The sequence below is a fragment of the Tachypleus tridentatus genome, chromosome 7 (assembly GCF_004210375.1).
Source record: "Tachypleus tridentatus isolate NWPU-2018 chromosome 7, ASM421037v1, whole genome shotgun sequence".
NCBI lineage: Eukaryota > Metazoa > Arthropoda > Merostomata > Xiphosura > Limulidae > Tachypleus > Tachypleus tridentatus.
Genome location: NC_134831.1, coordinates 23,629,374 through 23,654,372, shown reverse-complemented (window position 1 = coordinate 23,654,372; position 24,999 = coordinate 23,629,374). Strand labels below are relative to the sequence as shown.

General features: G+C 33.9%; 1 protein-coding gene across 3 annotated transcripts in view; it reads left to right on the top strand.

Annotated features, from left to right (window-relative positions):
- The first annotated feature begins 9,186 nt into the window (after positions 1-9,186).
- LOC143255306 (putative adhesion G protein-coupled receptor E4P) overlaps positions 9,187-24,999 on the top strand; it is an 87,646-nt gene continuing 71,833 nt past the window's right edge. The window contains exon 1 of one of the 3 annotated variants that reach the window (XM_076510762.1): positions 9,187-9,346. The gene's annotated coding sequence lies outside the window, so the exon portion shown is untranslated. Of the gene's footprint in view, positions 9,347-11,298; positions 11,422-24,999 lie in introns of those variants that run through there. The other 2 variants (XM_076510763.1, XM_076510761.1) reach the window with 2 other exon arrangements.

Below are 24,999 nucleotides of genomic sequence, written 5' to 3'. Positions count from 1 at the left end.
CTTCTCCCACCAACTGTCCTGCCTTAGCACTATACTGAACCTCGGAAGCTAAATCTGAGGGTGCATCTACAATTCGCGATTGTTTTTGCAATTTAAGTACCAGTGAAGTCTTAGAATGAGGAGGAAATCCTGCTGTATTAGGTGGCCGCTAGTGACGACAGGTATGAGGAGCTGAGAATCATTAGTTAGCTCTCTGCATGCAGGTGGTTTGCGTGTGATGGTCATGAATTGATTACAGAGTGGAATAATCCAAGGTCCTCTTCAAATGATCAGGCAGTCATATTAAAGGGTGGCTCTGCTTACCCTGAAAAGTGGGGTAAAAGTAGTTCACTCAACCCAACATGGTTTAGCTACAACACACACACAGTCGGCCTCACATTTTTGTGGCTGAGTAGAGCATATGAAAAGGGAATTAAAACTTGAAACTTGTAATGCCAGAACCCTCTTAAATTGAGAAAATAATGCATACATAAATGACGTACTGCTATAGTCGAGAGGAAATAGTATGCATCTAGTATTAACATCACCTTAATCCATGAAACACAGTTAAAAGGAATAGGAGAACTACAGGAAAAAACCACACCTAATTCTTCTCAGTCATATGTGGCAAAGGTAGAAGTGATGCTCGAGTAGGATTTTAGTGACCAATTATATAAGCAAACATGAGGAATCATACTTTATTTTAAAGCCTGATGAAATTACGAGTTTCACTGCCCAATAATTGCTTCATCACCTTTGTGTCGTCCTATACACCAACCAACGACATATGAAGCCCACAAAAGAGAAGTGTTCTATCTGGCCCTAAGGAATCACTTAGATTCAGGTGCTGGTGGTGACAAAGTTTTAGTCCTTGGAGATTTCATTACTCATGTTGGTTTTAATCAAACTTGGAACCATGTGCTAGATCTCATCGTGGTAGGAAAAATAAAGTTAAACGGAGAATTACTTCTTAGCTTCTGATAATAGAAAACATCTTTTTTCAATTTTCTTAAAAGTGGTATTATAATTGGTGTCACCTATGTTTCCAGCAATAGACTCTTCTTGTCTCTATTTTAACTCAAAGACAAGGTCTTTCTGATGTCATGTCTACATGAGTCATACAGGGTGTGGTCCGTGATACAGACTACAAATTTATCCACACCATCTATAGACTGAAGATCACTTCCTATTGCCCAAAAAACAAAAAAAAAAAAAACAGCCAGTTGTTTCTTGGAAGCTAAACATAACAAAATTACGGGATCTGCTCGCAGAGAGAAACTTGCGATTAATCTCTGAAGGTTTTGAAACAAATGAATTTTAAGCAGCTCAATCGATTCCAATGCTGTGAAACTATTTCAAAACCATAAGGGAGATGCAGTTTACTTTGACAAATCCGATGATAATGTTAAAAAAATTGTTAGTTGAGAAAAGACAAACTTGACAGGCTTTATTATATTGAAGGTACTCTTAACAAGCCACTAAGCGATGGAAAACAGCAAAGCAAACCTCCGAAACGTCTGCACAAACTTCAAGATCAATGGTAGCTATAAAAGGCAGAGGAGATACAATCCTTAGCTAACGTATTAGATACAAAATATATTTGACAGTTTATAGGTGTTACATGAACCATAGGGTGGATCATCTGTTCCACTCAAGAGTCATGGTGGTTTCTCAGCTGTTTACAAACAAGATTACAGGAACTTAATTGCTCTAACTGTAACAATCAAAAAAAGATAAATGGAATCGACACGACTGTGAAAATTACTGAGGTAATTCACTCCTGTCAATCATAGGAAAAATTATGGACAAAATAATACTTTAGCAGCTACAAACAATCTCCAAACATGCACTACCAGAAAACAAGTGCGGTTTTTGAACAAACAGGTACACGACTAATATGATCTTTACTTTGTCTCATATTCAAGAAAAATGTTTCAACCAAAACATATTGCAGCATGCTGTGTCAATTTCAATAAAATATTTGAAAATGTAGGAAAAGAAGCGCTGTGGACACTGATCGTTAAAGTTGGATTTTCACAGAAGTTTGTTGCAATTGTTCGCCAATTTCACAACGGCATGAATGGACAAGTGTTACCCCGGGTTGCCACATCAGAAGCCTTCCCAATAGCACATGGTGTCAAACAAGGTTGCGTAATGACTTCCATGTTATTCATTCTGGTTTTAATAGCAATTTTGGATCGCACTCTAGCTAATTTTGTAACGGGAACTTACATCTGCACAATAATCGAAGATGGTCTTTTCAATCACATAAAACTGAAGGCTCACGCTAAGATCATGGAAATCTGAATCAGAGCGTTGCTGTTTGCTGATAACGCAGCATTTGTATCCAAAGAACATTCTAGATCACTTTCCAAAACATCCGCTGCTTTCGGATCAACAATTAACATAAAAACGACCAATGTTCTCTATTAGCCATCATATAACTCTTATTTTTAATATATCTTTTTTATATATGTTTTATTTTATCCTTGAGTACGTTTTTGATATATAACAACTAGTTTTCGAGAAAAACACAAGTACACATCATTAAGCTTTACCACCAAAGCTTCACGCGTACATACACATTCTAACAAAAACTCTTACCTTAGGCTCTGCAACATACGAGTTTAAGCATTGTTCATGCATACCTTCAACAGGAATAAACAATTTACACTTTTCTTTAAAGTTAGAAATTGGTTGCTTAAGGCTTTACTAAAATACGTATTGCACAACCTTTCGTTCATTTGAATCAGTACGGGCTATATCATCATAAATATAGAAACTATCTTAACTTTGCTTTATAATTGACAGCATAGTATTGGATGTTAAACATTTTGCATACAGAAAAAAACACGATTCTGTGAAACAGATGTTAATATATAATTGAGAATATATATACATATATAGTCCTAGGTGTACATGTGTTACATCAGACGAAAATTCTGCACTATACCTAAACCAAAACATGTTTATTGACGAACGAGAACGCTCACAAGTCAATTACATTTTAAGTTCACTGATTAAACACTTTATTACAAAAACCTATGCATACTCTGTATAAGTTAGGTATATACCTATTGAATTTAATGATAGCAGATTTTTACTCAACCACAATGACATTCAATGAAGTGATAGCTAAAAAAGTTCGCGTCAAGCAAGGTGAGACACTCTTTCTATATTTAAACATACGAATTGTGACGTGTACTCAATCTTTCACAGGAACTAGAGAACGTGATCATAAAAAGATACATAATTGGCTCTTCGGGAATCTGTGAAAGATCTCTACGCACATCCCTACGCATGGCTACATATAGTGAAAATGAATATTCTAAAACATTGTCTCATATCAGTGAAAGGTAAAATTAAGTTTTGCTCCTCTTTGCATATTCCTCGAAAATAACTTCAAACTGTTCAAGTGCATACGAAATTATCATTAAATACGTTTTAAAATACAAATGCAAGCAGCTATGTAAAAATGTTTCCATTCATAAGTTGTTGCTGAAAAAGTTAGTTGATTTTGTTGATGTTAAGCACAAAGCTACACATTGAGCTTTCTTAGAAACCATGTTTCTACCTTTATAAATCCACAGAATACCATTGTGCCAGTGTGGGGAAGGATGAACACTTCTCACTGAAATGATAATTACTCAAATATTTGAGATCACAAAAATCTCAGTACTTTTGAGCACCCTGTGAAACAGGAACAATTAAATCTCATTAAACAAAAATTTTGTGAGTTGAATATTCTTGTGTTCTGTAGCTTATTACACACTTAGTAAAATAATATCTCAATTTTCTAAAATAGTAGTAGATGACTTTCATCATTCTTATTGTTACGTTTACTTAACATTAGATTACTGTGTTTATACATGAAATCAGCAATTAAATGATTAGTTTTACCAGCCTTACGAACTACAGTGAATGTTTTATGTTGAGAAGTGAAGTTTTTGTACTCGTGGAGAAGCAAGAAACAGACGGTGGTTACATAGTATAATTTTATATTATCCATATAACATATATATGTATTCATTTATAGTACATTTATATATCTTTAAACGATATATTTTCATAGGAAAATTTAAAAAAAACTGGTGGTCTTGATATTTTAGATATCAGAATATAACGTGAGAAGACTTCCTTTTAATCCTACATGTACCACAATATTGCTGCAACTGGTACAATTTCAAATATTTTATAAGAACTACCATTCTTACAGTTTAATGGTCTTCAAACCATTTCAATAGCAGCTAACGTATGTCACAATACTAATACCTTATCTTTATATATTTGCAACACAACACGTTACAAAAAGCTTAATATAAATATATTTACAGCTGTTAAGTGCTTTGGTTATTCCTCCTTAATGTAGATTTCCATGTGTTTTTTCATATGTTCCTAGTTTGAACGTAATCTTATTTAAACAATTATTTAACATATTAATTTAACTTTCAGAAATGTACGTATGATAGGATATGATTTTTAGACTTTTGCTCGTATCTTTGAACATATGAAAAACACAAAAGAAATTTAACATTGCAAATATAGCTCAGTATGAAAAGAATAATTGCTTCTAAAATTACATAAATTTTATCCCACTAGAAAAGCATTATATTTCAAAAGTTCTCACTTCAGAAACTTATAATCAGATGGTACACCTATGAAGTTTTTCAATTGTCTGTTTAACGTACCGTAACAATGACAACATAAGTTTTAAATGCTTAACTATGAAAACGTTATATACCAAGTTCACAGAAAAACAGTTCTATGATTAAATCCCCATAATAACCTATTTATATAGTTTTATAACTAAATTAAGCTAAATTTTTACAAGTTAGGCGTCATTTATTCAAAGTTAATAGTAAGAAATGTGGCTATGATACTCCTAGTTCATAACAAGAGCAATAACAGAAACTTACCAAATCCAGCTGACATAAGAGGTATTGGAATTTTAATACACGTCAGATGTGAGGTTAGAGTCGCGAATAAACAGATGAATGGTGCACACTTATGTAATATTGCTTTATAAAATTATGCAAAAGTAACACTTCAGTAAGAACTCTACTGTATGAAAACGAAGACAATAATCTGCTGAGAGTAAGCAACTGAAATCAGAACGAAACACAAGTAAAACAGAACACAAAGTTACCTTTTTGGTTCCCAGTAGTCACATGAAAGGAATATAAAATGATAATCTCTATTTACAAAAGCAAGTTGGGTCAACAACTGTGGATGAGTAATTTTTACATAGCTTTGTGAAAAACATTACATAAGAAGACTCAGACCACGTGAAGTTGGTGATGGATCACAAGACGTAGGTTCGAGGTGTTCAAGAGTGGTTTTCAAAGGTATACTAAAGTCTTATGATAATAAATGAAGGTAGAATGTTAGAGAAATAGACACTGTGTGGTAGCCGGGATTACCACACAGTGTCTACACTCATCTAGTTATTACAATGGTATTTTGTGATTGCTGCCACTTTCATTATTTCTTTGTTCATGCTCTCCCTATGAGTTTACGTTTGTAAACAAAGTTTAAAAAAAGGAGAAAACTTCACTCTAAGAAGCTTATAAACGTTTTCTCAATGTAAAGGTGTTGTTTTTACCGACTACGTAGTGGTAGCGTAGGCTATATTAAAATGATTATGAACTGCATTACACTGTCGCAGTCGATGTCGCTACACTTGCTCTGCCTGATGACTATACATCTTGAAAATAGTTATGCAGTGTAGTTTCCACTGCAAAATGCTTTGTTATAAGGCTCCCATGCGCAAAGCGCCTACCAACCCCTATGCCGGTTTTCCATAATCCATTTAATATATGAGGACAATGGTTTCTAATTGTTTTTTCAATAGTACGATCACACCAAAATCTCTAAGGCATGTTTTCTTATAGAATAACACGAATAACCATTCCATTCTCAAGTTTCTAACATTTTGAACTTTTTGAAGTTGATTTGATGGTCACTTGTTTTGGTTCTTAGGATATTTTATCTCCATGCTGCTAAGCAAAAAAAAAAAAAAATCACTTTCGTCAGACCTGTAATGATTTGGCCATTTGTTGTTGTTTAACTACGAAATATTGAAAATTTTCTTTAATACATTCTTTTATTTCACTGCCACTCAACGTATTGCCACTCAACCTGATTATAGTTTAGTTTATTTTTTTGTTTCAGTTACACACAAGTTATTATTAATCTAAAATCATTCAATTACTTTTTTTACTAAATTCCAGCATCAGCCTAATGTAAATTATTGTGTTCCATTTTTAACAACATTATTAATAGTTGAAAAATTCTCTGTAACTTGTATATATTCTTGACATACAAATTCCTTCAGTATTCACTATTGTTAATCAAATATTCGAAACTCCTGTTATCTCAAATGTTTCTTCTCCTGTGTGTTTGTAATTCTTTAATCAGAATTTCACATCATGATGAACCATATTTTCAAGAAATAAACTATTGCACTTCTCTTTTATTTTTACAACACCTTTAGGACATTAGTAAGAGCTCGTTTGCTACTCTTTGTTCACAAAGTTTCTGAATTTTAGAATATCATGGTTACTTTTCTTAACTCTAAACAAATCATTCAGCTACATTTACCCTTTAGTCGATTTATCCTCCTATTTCTAAATTGAATGAGACTCATGTTGTAGCATACAATCACAGCCTTTCAAATTCGCCAGTATAAGTATTAAAACAAATAATGTAACATACGAAATGTTTTATATACTCCACATTATTTGAATCTTATCTTCTGAAAAAAAACTAAACAAAGTTTTGTTAGTAGCTCTATTTTAATATTATACTGCCCATAGTCTCAATAGTATGCTGTTCGTGTGTACACGAATTTTTAACATGAAGAAGAATTGTTTGTTTCTTTTTTTAATTTTACGCAATGCTACACGAGGGCTAGCTGCTCTAGCCGTCCATAATTTAGCAGTGTAAGACTAAAGGGAAGGCAACTAGTCATCACCACCAACTACCAACTCTTGGGATACTCTTTTATCAACGATTGACTGCCACATTATAACAACCCTACGGCTAAAAGGGCGAGCATATTCGGTGAGAGGAATTCGAACTCACGACCCTCAACATTGTGAGTTGAGCGCCTTAACTACCAGGCAATGTTAAACCATAGATACTTTTCACATATTGTCATCTGAAGGGCAAGCAATTTCGGAAGTACCCAAATAAGTATTAACTGAGCAGAAACGTTTTAAACAATCCCGAAGTAGGTGTTATAATAATCTAATAAAATATATAGGTTTTCTACTTGTAAACGAGATACAGGTTTATTAAGTACTGCTCTAAATATGTAGAAATCATAATTTCAAACTCTTTCCACCAAACATTATTTTCACTTGTCTGTCTGGAATTAAACACAAAGCTATACAATGAGCTATCTGTTCTATGCCTACCATTGGTATCAAAACCCAGTTTCTAGCGGTGCGAGACCATAGGCATACCGCTATTCCACTGGGGAGAAACACTATTTTATAGCTTTTTGTTTCTGGTTTTTGAATTTCTCGCAAAGCTACTCGAAGGCTATCTGCGCTAACTGTTCCTATTTTAGTAGTATAAGACTAGAAGGAAGGCAGCTAGCTAGTCATCATTACTTACCACCAACTCTTGGGCTATTATTTAACCAATGAATAGTGGGATTCACCGTCACGTTATAACGCTTCCACAGCTAAAAGGGCGAGCATGTTTGGCGTATCCGGGATTCGGGCGCCCTAACCACCTGGGTATGCTGGGCTCCATTCTAGAGCAATGATGTAAAAAATGTGGAAAATAAAGCTCGTATGTTAATCATCTCGTCTAAAAATATTCAGTGGTTGAATACTTATCAGTATCTTATACGTGTTTCCATTGCCTCAATCCTAACCTTTCGTGGCACATGTCTATACAGTCTGGGAAAGATATTCAATGTTAAAATAAGTATGCGCACGTTGTAGTTGTCACCTCAAACACATTATTAAAAATTAGTTTGGGCAACAATACAATCGGGTCTAGCAGTAATTTTATATATATCACACACATACATATAAAACTTGATAGAATGGTGAATAAAACACAGTTAGTATAAGTAATAAAAGTTCAAACGTGCTAAACCATTCAAATTATCATTTGAGGTTGAAGAATATAATGCAAGAAAGTTCTAAGATAGTATAACGATTTTAACTATTTAAATCTACACTTTAAGTGAGCACTGTCAATCTGAATTAGTTAGTTAGTTTAGTTATCACCATTAGATTCCATCTAGGAACATAGGGCCGCAATCGCTTGCGGATTCTTCAACAAGTATTTAATTGAGTAGGTTGTTAGCCCACTGCACCGAGCCGTCCCTAATTTAGCAGTGTAAGACTAGAGAAGGCAGCTAGTCATCACCACCCACCGCCAACTCTTGGGCTACTCTTTTACCAACGAATAGTGGAATTGACCGTCACATTATAACGCCCCCACGGCTGGGAGGGCGAGCATGTTTGGCGCGACGCGGGCGCGAACCCGCGGATTACGAGTCGCACGCCTTACGCGCTAGGCCATGCCAGGCCCGTCAATCTGAATATTTGAAGGAAATTCTAACACACTAATTAGTGTTGCCCATGACTTGTATCAAAACATTTAGATATTTGGAAATACTATATGGAAATTAAGTTCGTTTTGAAGTTTCTATTAGAACATTTATACATGAGCATAGAAAACATGATTAACAGCAAAATCAAATTAAACTTATAAATCTATTGCAAGGACTTTCGAGTAAGGCAGAATATTATTTGACATAAATTTATTTCAGAAATGCTGAAACACAATCAATACAATAATATTTATTTTAAGATAGGGAGTAGTTCATAGTTTTATTGAATAGCGTTTCAACAAAACAATGTTTTTATGTTCCGTATACAAAAAAACTACAAATAATATCATTTTATTTTTACAAGATTTAAATCAAAACATTCACTTCATTACCTGCTACCGAGAACATGACTGATTGAAATGATAATCACATTGATATATAATATCTGGTATATTTTGAAAAAATAGAGCAGTTTATCGATAACTACTTCTGGATTTTGTAATTAATGTTTGGTGCAAGGATTACCGATTCTTACTGTTAAACTCTGGTAGGTGTAGGCACCTACTAACGTCATGTTGCAGAAATTCCTATGCTAACAAACAATATTTGCCATGACAACGTGGTCTACTTAGCAACGCTTAACGAAAGATCGGACATCTTTGTCCATGTGGATTTACTGACTTCACTCTATTTGCAGTGATTGTTGACTGATCGTAGTTAGTTGGTTTCTATCTAAAGCCGCTGTTCTACGATGTTGGCTTGGAAGTATAGATAAAAACCCAAAATCTGAAGGTAAGTTTTTAACAGTTTATGTAAGCACAAATAGAACTGTGTAGTTGAAAGTACAATCAAGTCACTCAGCACAAGAATAAATATTAAGCCACAGGTTGTGACGTTGTTATTAACATAATTATTTGGTGTAAACGTAAATAGTGCAACTAACTTTCTTATAACAATATAAAAGATGAGCATAGCTTATAGTGTAATTCGCAAACAAAAACAGACTCAAATATTCGTTTTTAGTTTATGAAATTAAAAGTTTAACCGCTTGACATTTTATAAAAGCTCTTGCTGTTTTTTTTAAGTAAGCACAAACCTACATAAAGGGCTATCTGTGCTCTGTCTACCATAGGTATCGTATCCCGGTTTTCAGAGTTGTAAGTCCGCAGACATGCCGCTGTGCCTCCAGGGGCTTTTCAAACCCTATAGCTACATACAAGATGAAGATATTTATAAGATGATATACATATTATTTTTATATATATTAAACTGTTTGTTTGTTTGTTTTCGAATTTCGTGCAAAGCTTCACGAGAGCTATCTGCGTTAGCCGTCTCTAATTTAGCAGTGTAAGACATCTAAGGGAAGGCTAGTCATCATCAACTACCGTAGACTCTTGGACTACTCTTTCACCAACGAATTAACCGTCACAGTGGGATTAACCGTCACATTATAACGCCCCCACGGCTGAAAGGACGAGCATGTTTGGTGTGACTGGGATTCGAACCCGCGATCCTCAGATTACGAGTCGAGTGCCTTAACCAACTGGTCATGCCGAATCCAGATTTTAATAAACTGCAAACGTTTTGGCTACATTCTTCTCTGTTTTGGAAAACAGTCTTTGGAAATTGGCGTAGTTAAAACCATTTATGATTTTAATTGTGTCAATTTTTCATGCAAGATTTTGTTACTCAAGCAAAGATACCCATTACTTTGTCAGATGAAAATAGTCTACTCTTAATTTTTAGATACCTTAAATAATTAGAAATGTTTCCACCGAACGATAGATGAAATCATTAAGAACAAAATAAATACTTCCTCTATATGAATTAAATGTAGGTTATAATTGCGGTTCCTTCGCAGCTACATAGTGTAATTCATGCACAAACATTGCATTACAACAAACTTTCAACAAGTCAAAGATGATCATTTGGAAGTCTGTTATAAATGCTGTTTCTGTAAGCTACATAAACATGATTTACGTAAAAATTATATTTTAGAATAATGGGCTGTCAAAAATATGTCAATTCATACTGCAACTTTCAAACGCTTGAAATACAATTCTTGGTGCAGTAAGTATTTGAAAAAGTAAGGTGTATTTTTAACAGAACAGCGTGGAGTATCACTAGGCTTTTACTTATATATGTATATATAACCGTTCATAAGCTTTCTATCTCTTAAAAAATTAGACGTTCAACGTCCACAGTGAATGAATAAAATCTGTCATTGTTTTTCTTTTGCAAAAAGAGAAACAAAATACTTATAGTTCTCAACTGAAAAATCACCTTTAGATAGCTTTAATGTAGGAATGTGAGCGCTACATGCCTTTTACAAGGTTTTGATATTTTTAAGTTCCCCTAGAGTTTCGGCGTAAGCTTGATGAATAAAATTTGGGGTTCGATACTTGGAGTGAGCATAGTGCAAGCAGCACTTTGTATAGAATTGTACTTGAAAACAAGCAGATAACTCTTTTTAGTTAATGGATAGCTTTGTTGAAATAATGCTATAGAAGCCAACTTTGATCTCACATACTCATTGCAAAAAGATCTAATCACCATAAAATACTGAAAAAAACGCTTGCCACATTCGTTACTTTAAAAACATTCATGTATAGTTTTAAAAAAGCTAGAACTTTGGTAGCAATGGTATGAGTCGGTTACTTCACAACGAACTAGATTGTTGATCAGGTTGTTACAAGGCAACACTCACTGACGTCATGTTACCAGAGAAACCATTTTGCGTCTCTAAAACAAAAGAAAACTTTAACACACCAATCTATATCATTGGCGCATCTACTTGAAGAACAGGTCTTCCATAATTAAAGAAAATTAAGCAATAGCAACTCAAAATTTCTCTGCTACTAAATTTGGTAAGTTTCTTACAAATGTTATATGAACTAAAACTTTAAATTGAAATTCGTTTTATTGGATTCAGTAAGACTTGAATTGGTGCAAGCTGAACAACAAGATGGTTACGTGTGTCGATACTTTAATACAATAGTTTGCAACATCAGATCAGTGCCAGTCAGAAGTATTTTTTAATGGATATAATAGTTTGTGACAGAATAGATATTTTAAGTTTGCCAAACTACTTTTCGTAAAGAGAAAAACTTATAAATTTGTGAAGAGGATGAAACGGATATGATGATTAAATGATAATCAATTGAGATTTAAAGTGTGGGATCGGACATACTGTCTCTGCTATTGATACACATATCCATAAACTAACTGATTTTTGTTTTAAATTATTGTATGAGAAGTAGATCTTTAACAACCGATTGTTATTGTTAGTTTTCGTATTCAATCATTGTACATCATCACACCTCTTGATGGATTGACTAAGTATTAATGTTATTTTCAAAGATAGATAAAATATTGCTGGTTTAACGAAGGAAGCTATTATCAAATTAAACGAATTTGTTACTATACAATTCTACTGATTTGTTTACTGGAAAAATTTGTGAACAAATATATCAATAGGATTGGGTTCAAAATTAGATTTCTTTTCTAACTTATATTTTATTACAGTAATAAAATGATTATAAGAATATCTTAATCATTTCTATCATAGATATATAAATAACAATTTCGTTTGCTTAAGAAGAAATAGGATGTGTTGGATTTTTCTAAGTATTTGAACTGTGAGATTCAAACATTGAGTTCGTCGTTTAAGAAGAAAACACTTGTAACTTGAAATATTTCTTTTAAAATAATTAATTTCTGTAAATAATTTGAAATGCACATGTGGTGCGAAACCATGGGTGAATGCAACGAACACAGGAGAATGAATGATCATCCTCAAAACTATGAACTGACAAAATTGTTAAAATATAAAGAAGTTATCTGACGTTTGGGAAAAATATTTCATCGGCGGCAGATTGTCAAATTATTTGCGTCACTGATTCATTGCTGTTTTTATCATTGTGAGAAAGCTGCTGCCATCTAAGTAACTCATTATTAAAGGTAAATGGATGTGAGAAAACGAACTGCCAATCTTTGAGCAATAGATTTGTGAGTGCTTGAAGTTAATCATAGTCCTTTATGGTGACATCTGGCATCAATAAGCACAGCTGGAAGTGTGCTCGCATATTTTCTACAAATCGTTTCCTTAATTCTCCTGTGTTTATATCTAGGAAAGGAATTTCCATGTTATGTTTGTAGTAGACGTCAGAGGTACTTATTCCAAGGCTACTGAAAAGATGCATTTGACATCCACATATAATTTCAGGGCATTTTTCTTTAGAATCTAATTATCGCAACAATACTTTGCTTTCGTATAAACTGTAGCAAACCAACAATCAACAGATGCACGAAGAGTTGTATAAAAAAGAAATGATCTGATCTACTTGTTGAAAACTCAAATAAACTTCAGTTAGTTTTCCTTGAAGACGCGATACAGTTAAACACATTGGTTCTAAACTTCCTTTCGCAATTGTAAAACTGATGATATGTTGAAAATTAGTAAATGCATGATGTAGCCCGTTTGTTTTTCTTTGTGTTTCTGAACCCAACTCCAGTTCTCTTCAGAGGATTAGTAAATTTCATCGAGAGTTTTGACAATATAGACATAAAGCTCTTCAATTGTTTCGAAAGTAATGTTCTGCTCTATCCATCGCGTATTGCAAAGGTTTTCAAAGTGGTTTTTCTTAACATCATAAGCAAGAGCAACAATGTGACATTTTGAAAGAACTTTTGGCGTTTGTGTAAATTATCAAAAAATGTAAATAGTTGTCGACAATAATTCATCATATTCCAAATGGAAGTTATGTCACAACAAAAGAATACTGCTAGGTTTAGAAAGCAAAGCACACATCCTTAGTAATCAGCACTTCAAGTGAATTTCTTAACCTATGCTTGTGCTCTTGTTTTTTGTCGCAACTAATGAAGACAGTTGTGTCATAATCTTGATTTATGCACTCTTGAGTTTTATCATGTTGTTTCTGTAAAATATTGCGAATTATTGATGCGATAGATTATCCTGTTATTTACTCAAGATCAACTAATATCGAGAAGTATTCTTATTTGTTGGCTATTGTACAGTTACATCCAAAATTCGTAGACAAACTGAGGTAATTTCACACCTATTGGTTTCATCCGATTTATTGTGCAAAGAGGCACATTAAAAAATATCCACAAATTGTATTAATAGCTAATTGTCTTCTTTCGTTTTTTATTGTTTTACTTGTGAACATAGCATTTTGAAACTAGAAGGGAAGTGCTCTTTTAAAATTGGGTTGTTGTTAGACATGATTTAAATTAGGTAATAAAAGTACCTTTATTGCAATCAGGGATCTTCACTTATTCGATCTTATCTCGATGGTCTCGAAAACCAATCTGCTGTTTTGCACAATATAAAATGGCATCGACTATGGTTGGGAGGATTTGTTTATTATTTCTTACATTGTCAACAATAATTCAATTAATAATAAAATCTATTCGAAATCAATAATCACGCACTTGTGGTCTATTGTAGGATGAACACTGAATTCTTTCTTGATGGTAGGTCTTTGATTCGTGTTTGTTGAGTAACACTTTGTAACTTACGTTTAGTGAATGGCGTCTTCTCAAAAAACACTTAAAGTTTGCTTTTCTGTTTATTGTAAAAAGAGAACACAAGAAAGACCCTCAACATCTATAACTAGAATTACTGCTGTAAGTAAGCCACTAACACTCATTAAGATATGTAGATTGAAAAACTGCCTTAAATGTTTGTCCTATTTTGAGTAATTTACTGTCAAATTTATAATACGAGAAAGTCATCTTGCAATATTCTATAAATACAACTTTTTCTGAGTCACTCATTTCTGTTGAGACATTTCCTGAGGTACAAATCTGTTGTTGAAATGGTATATTTTATTTGTAAATTAGAAGTAATTGCTTCAGAAGACTATGTTATAGTTGTCTCTGTTGATTTGCCTTTACCGTATGCTTCAGATTTTATAACGCTTCTTTGCCCAAAGTGGAAAAAGGAAAGACAATGTTGCTTTAGACGCTTAACTAGTGGTCTGCTAGACATAATGAATAACTGCAAAATAAAATATGCGAGTATAAAACATCAGTAATACTATTTAAACGAGAGATGTAAGTGAAATGTAAATCTCACAATGGTTTAAATTGCTTAAAAAGAAGAATGTTTCACATGTGTAGACGTTAAATATAAACAAAAATAATATACTAAGTGCCTGTAAGAATCCACATTATAATTGAGCTTCAATACTAATTTTATTTGTGGAAAAAGACTGTTCAAGAGATTTCAAAATCAGAGGGGGCAGTGTCATACGCTAAGTATTTTAATTTAGACGTTTGCATATTTTTTTTTACTACAGGAAGTTCTGTCATAATGTAATAATAATATCTGGAGTCTAGAAGTTTCAGGTTTGACACTATGTCTCAAAAGTTGATGAGATTTGGAAAATTAAATGTTCTAATATATAAAGACATGAATAAACTAATTAGTCATTTAGTGAAATGAGCGAGTCAATCAGTTCAGTGCTGTGCATTTTTCTTGTCGTAGATACATAGGGAAAATTTAAATAGTAACTTAATGTTAAGTCTTTAATTTCTTGTCATAGTCTTTTGCTCTACTATTCACTTTTTCCAACTTGGAAGAAATGGCACAAACTATGAATCCAAGGATTTAAGGTTTGTGCTCCGTAGCATTTAAAATGCGATCCACACTTAGTGACCATTGTTGCAATATAAAATAAATTATTCAAATCCCACTATTCGGTCAGACAAAAAAAAATCACAATAGTTAGCAGATGCGAACTAATTACCTTCAATCCAGTCTATCAATTCAAAATTGTAGCCTGGTATGACCAGGTGGTTAAGGCACTGAATTCATTTCATACCAAATATACTCGCCCTTTCAGCCGTGGGAACGATATAATGTGACGGACAGTCATACTATTTGTTGGTAAAAAGAGTAGCTCAAGCGTTGGATGAGTGATGACTAGCTGCCTTCCCTCTAGTTTTACAATGCTAAATTAGGGACGGCTAGCGCAGAGAGCCCTCGTGTAGCTTTGCGTGAAATTCAAAATAAACAAAACAATTCAAAATCAGGGTTGGCCATGCACAGATAACTATTCTGTAACATTAAGTAACATTTTGAAATAAACAAATTCAATTTGCAAATTTAATTACAAAATAAATTGTTCAATCATTTTCTTTCTTTCAACTCTATTGCACATAAACTTAATTGAGGAACCAGGCAACCAGTTTGTTTAGTTTTTCAAAGCGTTTTAACAGGGCATTACTGTCTTCGATATTTTCCATGTAGTTTGTAACAAGACATTATTGTTCTTAAGGTTTGGATGTAGATTTTTTTTTACATAATAATACCAATTTCAAAAAATTTCAAAATAAGATAATTCGGTATTTTGAATACGTTGTAGATGAAAGATGGTATTTTTAAGAGATATTATTCACACTTGAAATCACTATTGAGAAAAATACTACGCAAATTACATCAAGAATTCAAATATTGACTTCCGTTTTTGTAAATAGTTAGTTCATAGCGTTTAAAATATTGATTAGGTTGAATTCTATTGCGTTCATAAAGAATAATCATAATACACTAAACTTTAAAAAAGTACTATTTTGCTCCCGATGTTTCACACTTTCCAATTTAGGAGCATCAGTGGCACTACCATGAATATAAAACATTAGAAATTTCATATTACTTATGTCTGCTTAATTTGAGAGTATATTTAGAGTGAAACATGTCGCATTTATCTCTAGTTTTATCCGATAGTATTCTTTACTACCTCTGATGGCGAAAATGCGCTGTAATTTATTATTTGATTTGAATTACAACCACCATAAATATACTGGATTCATAAATGGTTCTTTCTGATTAGGCAGTAGTTCTCTGCGACAGTTCTTTTGGTATCAACCACTAACCATCTTTAATGACAAATACGCAGACATACACTATATGGCCAAAAGTATTTGAACACCCGACCATCACATCCATATGTGTTTGTTGAACATCTCATTTCAAAGCCGTGGGTTAAATATGGAGTTGGTCCTCTCCCTCTGCTGCTATAACAGCCACCACATTTCTGAGAAAGCTTTTCGCTAGATTTCGGAAGATGGTTGCGGGGATTCGCTCCTATTCAGCCATCAGAGCATTAGTTAGGTCGAACATTGATGTCGGGCAAGAAGGCCTGGGTCGCAGTCGGCGTTACAGTTCATCTCTAAGGTGTTCAATGGGATTGATGTCAGGGCTCTGTGCAAAACATTTAAGTTTTTCCACACCAATCTCGGCAAACCAAGTCTTTATGGACCTAGCTTTGTGCAAGGGGCATTGTCATGATGAAACAAAAAAGGGCCTGCCTAAACTGTTGCCACAAAGTTGGAAGCACACAATTCTGTAGAATGTTAACGCATGCTGTAGCATTAAGATTTTCCTTCATTAGAACTAAAGAGCCTAGCTCAAGCCATGGAAAATAACCCCAGACCATTATTCCTCCTTCACAAAACTTTACAGTTGGTAAGATGCATTCAGGCAGATAAGAGTTTTCCTGACATCCGCCAAACCTAGATTCACCACTCAGACTGCCAAATAGTGAAGCGTGATTCATCACTCCAGAGAACGCTTTTCCACTGCTCCACAGTCGAATGGCGGCGTGCTTTACACCACGCCAACAAACTGTTGGCAATATACATGGTGATCTTAGGCCTGTGGGCAGCTGTTCAGCCGTGAAAATCCATTTCATGAAACTCTGAAAGAATATTTCTTGTGCTGACGTTGCTTCCAGAGGCAGTTTGGAATTCGGTAGTAAACGTTGCAACTGTGGACCAACATTATTTATAAAATACAATGTGATAACTGCCACGACTTCTATATTGGAGAAACAAGTAGAAAAATTGAAACCAGATTCAAAGAACACAAAAAAGTCACCTTCACACGTTTTCGAACACTGCAAGCCAAATAAACATAACCTAACCATAGAAAACGCTCAAATACTAAATAAAGAAACAAACATAAACAAACGCAAAATTAAAGAAGCCTTACTTATACAACAACTTAAACCCAAAATAAACCAATACAAAGGAACACCTTTATACCAATATTAAAAATAATAAAATAAATAATATAAAATTATATATTCAAACATCTAACACTGCCCTCTACATCCCGACACTCAGTTACACAACCCCTTCCAAACATATGGTCAGCTTCCGGTCAGTTACCTCTTTCTTTCTTTGTGAACCTGACAATGACCGAAAAAAGGTCGAAACGTTGTTCGCTCCTCTACGTAAAATATTTTCTCAACCCAAACGAGCCGTTTATACATATATATTTGTGGACAAACGTTGTTTTCCCGCTACGCTCAGCGATCCTGTTCTGTGAGCTTGTGTAGTCTATACTTCGTGGTTGAGCTGTTGTTTCCTTGAATGTTTCCACTTCACTATAATAGTACTTGCAGTTGACAGGGGTAGCTCTAGCAGGGCAGAAATTTGATGAACTGACTTGTGGCATCCAATGACACTGCCACGTTGAAAGTCACTGAGTTCTTTCGTATAACCCATTTTACTACCATTGCGTGTCTATGAAGATTGCATGGCTGTATGCTTGATTTTATGCACCTGTTAGCAATGGGTGTGGCTAAAATAGCCGAACCTACTAATTAGAAGGGGTGTCCACCTACTTTTGGCCATGTAGTGTTTGTTTTCCTGCTAGTTGATGGTTTTGCAATTTTAAATTGGTTCTTTATCATAATGGTTTATTAATTATTTAATGGTTGCAATAGGTCTAGATTGAACATTTAGTTTCAGTTTCAGACAGTGCCTGCTTACCTTGCTACTCTGTATTTATAGCAAGGACACAATGTTAAACAATTGTCTTAATATATAACGTTGGTTTTAGTATGCGTTACTCGATCCTGATCTTCACTTTGAACTCAGACTTAAGTGGCTTAATCCCCTCCGTTTCTGTAGAGTTTTTTTGTAGTAGTCAATCATCACTCATGTTGTGTTACATATTGCTTATGGATAAGACTTGACACCTAGCATGAAGTTGCTTGGAATCCCAGAACAAGGATAGCTTTTCATAAACTAGTGTTACAAAGTAGTTATTCTATACGAGGATTATCAAATAACACTAATTATTATTCCTTGGTCATTTAGAAACAGTAATATAAAACTAAATATTATGACAGAAAAAAAGAGAGAAATCATAAATATTTGTGCCGCTAGGGTAAAAACCTAGACACTGAACATTTTATGTACGTTTGGCCTGTTTTATTATTAAAAGTTATACTTTTCCCGAACAAACATTAGGAATAATATTTAAATTAACTAACTTCATTTATCCTTACTTTTACAATGTGATTTCAAGGTCATGCCACTATGAAGGAAGTATAACATCCAATATTGTTTATAGAGTGTGGATTGCAAATACCAAATTATGCATCTTAACTATAAAGGCACAAATAGTAATTACTATATTTTACTCACATGCATCCAAAAATATAACTCAAGTAAACCATGTTGCATAAATATACATCATACTATAATAGAAGTCTTGCTTGGTTGATACTGGAGAAACATTTCAATTACGCGATATGCGACCCTCAACTTCGCGAAATTTTTATCCTGTGTGCATGTAGAATTGCAATAGGGGTCATGATTTTTCTGTTTTGCCTCAGTTTCCTGTCACGGAGAACTTTATTTTTTTTATATTCTCATGGTGCAGGTATGACGTCATGAATACATCACACGCAACATAATGCACTGACGTCATCTATACAAATATAATAGTACTATCTATTGTGTGTTCATGTAAATAATTCGCAGGTTGTGAATTGACCTTCACCATAATTGATATGGAGGTTCATTGAATTCATGGTAAAATGCATACATTTTGCATTTTGCGGTTTTTACGAGTGTTTTTGCAGGTTTATTTTTAAACTTCGCTCCTGTTGACAAATCACCAAATGTAGCATGAAGATTTGTTGGGTTTGTTAGTTTCACATTTTGTGTTTTGCTATATTTATTGATGTTTCTTTTTTAATTACACAGAGGAAATAAGCTTTCATGTCCTAAGATAACCTTTCATTAATCATGAATTTACATAACTTCCGTCCAGGGTAAGGGTACCCCAGCTAGTCATTCACAATGTTAAATAATACATAGAAAACCTCACACGACCCTGTACGAGATATATATGTTTCAGATATTAGAACAAAGCTAAACAAAAGCCACATGCACTAACCATTCTTAATTTTGAATTGAGGATCTAAAAGGAAGATAAATAGAGAACAGTATTCATTGCGAACTCTTAGGCTACTTTAATGAAACAGTTGGATATGACTATCATTCCTATAATGTATCCAGGGCTACAAAGTGCGTAGTATATTTTTTGTCTCCCTTAGCTAAGAGGACAAGAACTATAGAAACTTGAGTCCTGAGCGCCGACCACAAGGTAGCCTAATGTGTGAAGAGCACTGAGATTATTACAATATCCAGTCATTGTTGTTCATGGTATATTGGCATCTGTTGGATTTTTAGTGTTAAAAAATCTGATGAAGACATTATCATGTATTATATTTCAATTAACTTTCTGTTAGAGTGGTGGTCAACACATTTCAGTGGTCAGTTTGAACTGCTGAAGACAAATTCGATTAGTTTTTTGTGGCTTAATTTCTTGTGGAGAAGCTTTAGAATTATTTTGTTTCGTTTTGTCGTAAGCCCGATATGGCCAGATAGTTAAGGTATTCGACTCGCAAGTTGAGGGTCACAGCTTCGAATTCCCGTTACACCAAACATGCTCGTCCAAGACTGTTTTTGTTTGTTTGGAATTAAGCACAAAGCTACACAATGTATTAGCTGTGCTCTGCCTCACACAGATATCGAAACCCGGTTTTAGCGGTGCGAGCCCGCAGGCATACTAAAAGACCTTCATGATCATGAATAAAGTTAAATTATGCCTCTGAAGATTTCTTGGATTTGGATGGTTGTTTAATTGTTGTTAAACAAAGCTACACAGCGAGTTATTTATACTCTACCCACTAGGGATATCAAAACCCAATTTTTAGTGTACTAATAAGGAAGAAGACGTAATTTTGAACCGCTGAAGAACGATTTTCTGGAAAATAAATTACTGGTTTAGCTGCCAGCAAATTACTTTGAGATCGACTGTTATCGTTATTTCGAACTTTTGCCTTAAAATTGATTTGCCTAAATTCTTGTTAAAGAGTTTTGAAAACAAATTATAACAATACAACAAAATTCACTACACAAAAGTAAATTCTACTTTATCTAGAACGGCTTTCTTGAAGTAATGGTTGTTTGTGGCCATGCTTTATTTGTTGAATTTCAGTCAAAGCTACTCAAGGTGTATCCGTTACATAAGCTGCCACTAATTTAGAAGTGGTGGACTAGTTGGAAGACAGCTAACAAGCATATCCTATTCTTTAACAAGAAATATTGGGACTGATTACATTGTAAACGTCATCATCCATTCGCTTATCTTCTCGCTCGATGCATTTACTGGAATAAGAGGGGGTGAACCAAATGATATGATCTGAATATTTACCAAATTGTAATCTCGTATAGAAAATAACGCCTTAATATCATATCTTATAGTACAGTAATACTCTGCTTCTTATAAAGTGACAACAGACATAACAGCTATTTAAATACTATGATAAATGACACCTCAGGACCTTGTCCATACTGGTTTCAAGCATCCACCATTTGTACCAGTATCCTTTGACGTCCATTGTGGTCATTCTGAGAGTTCTAACTATTCTGAGAAACCAGATTTCTGTTTACTATTATTGGCACTCAAACAATCGCATCTCATAATCAAAAATTTTGATTTGTTTTAAAAAACGAGCTAATGACGTGTTTTGCCTTATTTCGTAGCACAATTCTGTTTGCAATATCTAAAATATTCCAAGTTCCTATTACCTTTTTTGTTGTATTCGCTTTATATTTTACAAACACAATAAACAGTTTTTATTCCCATTTATTTAGTTTTTAAATAGACATATACAAATTGAAGACAAATATTCCATCGGTTAGGAATATCAGAGACGGAAAATATTTGCTTGTTACTTCGATATTCAAAATCAATTTGAATTCCTACCAGTTTATTCTTTATTTATTATGATGTATTTGGGTACTTAATAAACTGTCAAGTTAAATCCTATGAAAACATTATATGAAAATATGGCTTTTCTGTTAAGATAAAAAGAAGTTCGAATTCAGGTAGAAGTGAATAGATGTAACTTTTAAATCGTTACATCATTATCACGTTGGTTATCTCTTAGACCCATAATTGTCCCCCAGTGCCACGATGGTATGTCTGCGAGCTTACAACAATAGAAACCAGGTTTCGATACCCGTGATAGGCAGGGCACAAATAGCTCCTTGTGTAGCTTTGTGCTTAGTTACCAAAAAACAAAAAGACTCGAATTTAGTTATGCTTCCAGTAAAGTCTAAAACTAACTCGTGTATATTCTAAAATTACCTCTGATAGCTTATTGGTAACTCTATGGCCTTACACCGCTAAAATTCAAGGTTCGTTACCCTTAGTAGACATAGCATAGATAGCATATTGTGTAAAAATGGAAAATTACTCGATTTGGGGATAAATATCCTTTTATCGTTTGACATAATTTTAGCCGCTACACCTTTTCTAAATAAATGTAAATAGTGAAATAGATTTATGTTTTTATTATGAATAGTGTCTTTCTGGTGTTTATATTTGCTTTAAATAAAGGAACTTAAAGTAGGAGGTATTTTTGTATCACACATAAGATTCAGCGCATTGGAAATTTAACACAGATTTACTTTTGTTTTCCACCTTTTATATAATGATCGTATAGCGTGATTATTGTGACATATTTCCAAGGAATACAAGCACTGTTTGTGACGTAGTATTCTTTAAGTTTGTTTATAATATCGTGTTTTGTTGCTTGGCAACTATTTTATAATTAGCTGGCGCGTGTTCATATGAAATAATAATTCACTTATGAGTAAATACTCATTTGTTTAATATTTCATTAGCTTTTTTACTGTTTACTATACTAATTCAAAAGATGCGATGAGAGTTGTGAATATTTTGTTCTCTATTCCAAACTTGAAGAGTAAACTAGCTACATTACTGACGCTGCACGTAAGAAAATTAGATGCGATTGATGAGATAGTATTTAAGCACTTGATTGAGGGAATAACTGTACGTATATAATAGTTTTCTTCCCACCAAGGGCTGTAGACAGGAGGAGGGTGGAGGTTAAACTCCCCGAAATTTCTCTTGTCCCGACAAAAATAAAAGGAATAACAAGGAAAAGAGAGAAGAGAAAAAGAGAGCAAAGGCAAATTTCTAAAGCATGTCATATTTGTAATGTAAACACATTTAATGTATTTTGCCCCACAAGTGGCTCAGTGGTAAGACTGAAGACTTAAAACTCTAAAAACCGAATTTTGATACCTGTGATAGGCACACCACAAGTAGCTCATTGTGTAGTTTTTCTTAACGGTAAGGAAACAAAAATGATTATACATTTATTTTATATTACACATTACTGTTTCTCAACTAGTATATTTTACTATACTACTATATTGTATTTTGCAATAATTTTGTAAAGCGGTCCCCCATCAATGGTATTAAAAATCTAAATTCATTTTTCCAGCAAGGAGAAGTATCCAAAATGTTAAATATAATATCAGTATTTTTTAGGAATAGAGGATTTTTATCCCTTGAATCGAAATGCTGGTAATAGTCCAGCACTCTTGATCCTGTTATTTTGAGCTCTCCCGCTAGTACAGCGGTATGTCTCCGGATTTATAACGCTAGAATCAGGGCTTCGATTCCCCTCGGTGGGCTCAGCAGATAGCCCGATGTGGCTTTGCTATAAGAAAAACACACACACAAACCCTGTTATTTTGTGAGTTTCCAGTTTATTTCAAAGCAAAGTCACTGAGCTAACTGCTACGTTTATTGTGAGGAATGAGACCAAAGATTTTAGCATGGTATATCCGTTTTGTAATATGAACTCTGAAGATGTAGCATTGTAAAATCAAATATATACGTGCACAACTATCTCTTTTAGAATACCACACACAAATATTCATGAAGGGTTCTCTGTACTACAATGCATGCAATTTCAAAATATTTTTGAAGTAGTGTTGTTCTAGTTTCTTCATTCATATTTAAAATATTTTTGGAAGAATTTAATCATGGTCGTATAAAAACAGCTGTATCAGAAGTTTTTCAAGCCTGACAACCTGCTGTTGTTCTGGTTAGCTGACGATGCTCAAAAGTGAAGGCCTCTGACAATCATAATGTGAATTTTATCTGTTATGAGGTTATATGTTTGTTTTTTGTTTTTTTGTATTATATCAGTTATGATAGTTTGTACTTTGTTTTGAAAGCAAAGTCACACTGAGCTGTCTGTTGAGCTTGTCGCAGAGAACTTAACTCCGGATTGTAGCATTGTAAATCCGTAAACTTACTGCTATCCCACCGGGCTAGATTTAAGTTATGTCGATAGCAAATTCATTCGTTGTAAAAATATTACAGCGTAGTAAACATGGATAAAAATCCAAGCATTTATTATATGTTAAAATAAATGCAAAATCGTATTTGTAAACGTTTATGCATTTTATGCCTCTGGGGATTATTTTAATTTGAAAAGGATATCATAACATTTCTTTTTGTGCACAACATTACTGTTTACTGTATAGAACTGTTACATTAAACCGTTGTTATTTGTTATTTATAGATTTGTAAGTTACAAGTTAGAAACTATTCTTAACTCAAACTACAAAACATTTATAAAGGAAGTAAAGTATCATACATTTATTATGAATTTCGAGAAACAAAGCAAGGTCAGTTTAACATACTTTGATTGTAGTCGGACGCACTTCGTGTGATGTGCGAAACAGAGATTGTAGAAGCTAAAAGTTAAGCTCTTAAGTGACTCGCTAACACTATTTGTTTTTGAATTTCGCACAAAGCTACTCGAGGGCTATTTGCGCTACTCGTCCCTCATTTAGCAATGTAAGACTAGAGGGAAGGCAGCTAGTCATCGCCACCCACAGCCAACTCTTGGGCTACTGTTTTACCAACGAATAGTGGGATTGACCGTAACATTATAACGCCCTCACGGCTGAAAAGGCGAGCATGTTTGGTGCGACGGGGATGCGAACCCGCGACCCTCAGATTACGAGTCGCACGCTTTAACCCACCTAGCAACGCCGGGCTCCGCTAACACTAGAGGCTGGGTTTAGGGACTTGAGAAACTCTAAGTTTTAAAGTTTTTTTTATTTTACAGTTAACATGCTATACTATTTCAAATACCACAAAATAGATCAATTTCCTTTAAACTAATTTCTTCAGGACAGAGTTTTATTAGGGCAGTTTTTATCCGAGTTCTGTTATCATTGTCTTTTTTCGTTCAAATCCACTCATTGTTCATTGTTTACAGAAT